The sequence below is a fragment of the Theobroma cacao genome, chromosome 8 (assembly GCF_000208745.1).
Source record: "Theobroma cacao cultivar B97-61/B2 chromosome 8, Criollo_cocoa_genome_V2, whole genome shotgun sequence".
NCBI lineage: Eukaryota > Viridiplantae > Streptophyta > Magnoliopsida > Malvales > Malvaceae > Theobroma > Theobroma cacao.
In genome coordinates, this window is record NC_030857.1 from 14,404,466 (window position 1) to 14,406,247 (window position 1,782).

Consider the following 1,782-nt stretch of genomic DNA (forward strand, 5'->3'; position numbering starts at 1 on the left):
TAAAAGATAAATATGTTCATACATACTTTAAATCAGATAACTGAAGTATAAAATTTCTTTTACAGTGACTCGTGGGCCCTCAACTGACCAAGAGGGTGTAGGGCTACGAACCCTTACTTTCTAGGATGCAATTCCGAGATTAATTCTCGTCTTACTCAACTATCAACAAACTGTCTTGAGCCTGAAAAATAGATAAGAAGAGGGGTGAGCTTATGATTACATAATCCCAATGAGTAAACAAACACCATCTAAATAATCTAAAGGCAAGTAAAGGGAGACAATTAAAAATAATTCATTTCAGCAAATTTTTCACAACACGAATATTCATATCAACCAAATAATCAATATGGCTCGTAAATTTCTCAAAACTTGGCTCATGCCAAATCCTGTACTTGGGGACACTTGGACCAGGGGTATCCAACCGAGTCCGCCAAGGCTGTGAAAAATTTTATATAATCATAAAACTTGTTTTTATTTTGACAACATAGCCGTTCATTGGCGCTGGCTGAGTCTTACTCTCATGCGGTGGTCTACGTGAAGTGCACTCAAAAAGCCCACCTTAGGAGATACCCTACGTGCCTCTACGACCTAGGTGAGAATATAAAGGAGTTCACCGTGCCCCTCTAATAAGTTGGCCCACGAAACCCCTCACCACTGCAGTAGCTAATCTTTTATCTACCACCTAATTTATAAAATCTTTTTTCTGCATGACATGGTAATTATCGCAACCTAACCTCTCAAGGCTGAATACACAGTACAAATAATTCTAACACCAAAATCAGTTTAGCCATTCATGCTCATTTATTGTCATAAGCCATTCAATTTAAAACCATAAATTTGCAACACAAGCAAGCAGTCTCCAATTACTCTATTTTCAAAACCAGTATTTGATTTTTCAAAAAATTTATAAAATCATTTTATAAAATCACAATTTCTCTTAAAACATAGCAATTTACCATTTAAACCCATTTTCCATAAAATCACACAATTGTATAAAACTACTCTAGATAATTAAGACGATAATAAGTTTACTCACAGTTTTTGAAAACTAAATTCGGGTACTCTAACTATTACTCATCGGGGTGCGATTTCTTTGCCTTTGCCAGAGGATTCGCCACCTTGACAAATTGCACAATTAAGAGGTTTACTACTTTGGAACTAAATCAAAATAAACTAATTTATACTACTAATGCATGATATGAAGTGCAAAATGTCTAAATTTTGCCTAAACGCGATGTTAGCCTATTTCAGTCTTTTACCCGATAAATCGATATACGCATCCGTTTAAACTCAAAATTAATTTTTTTCAGTTTCTATACCTCAATTGCACCCAAATTGACTCAATGTTCCTCAACGTGGTGCAAATTATCAGTCTCGATAGCAAATCATGAAAATACCCCTAGTGGGTAAAAATTCGTATTTTTGCTCCGAAAATTCTTATTATTTTTCTAGGCTCATAATTCATCATAATTCCTCAAATAAACATCAAGATCAGCAGCCAATATTCCCCTAGAAAATTTGGCCAATAATGGTAATGGAGGAAAATGAATTCTTTTCTTGTTGTTTTGTTTCTAAATATGCTAAACTAACTAAAAACACTAACATAACTTAAAATCAAATCAATCTAACTTCATTCTCTCTCCATACCCATTTGGGCAACCATGAATTCACCATGAAAACATGAAATCTAACCATGAAAAATAAGGAGAAATGCATGGGAAAGGTAGATCACAAGTCAAAATCAAGAAATTTTACCTTTGATTGCTTGATTCCTTGAAATCC

The 1,782-nt window shown here is 34.3% G+C and overlaps 1 long non-coding RNA gene across 1 annotated transcript; it reads right to left on the reverse strand.

Annotated features, from left to right (window-relative positions):
- On the reverse strand, window positions 1-1,782 carry LOC108663110. Its single transcript, XR_001929039.1, has 3 exons — window positions 1,756-1,782; window positions 1,037-1,118; window positions 1-181 (listed from the first exon to the last, which is right to left on the reverse strand). It is a non-coding gene; the product is annotated as an uncharacterized LOC108663110 (long non-coding RNA).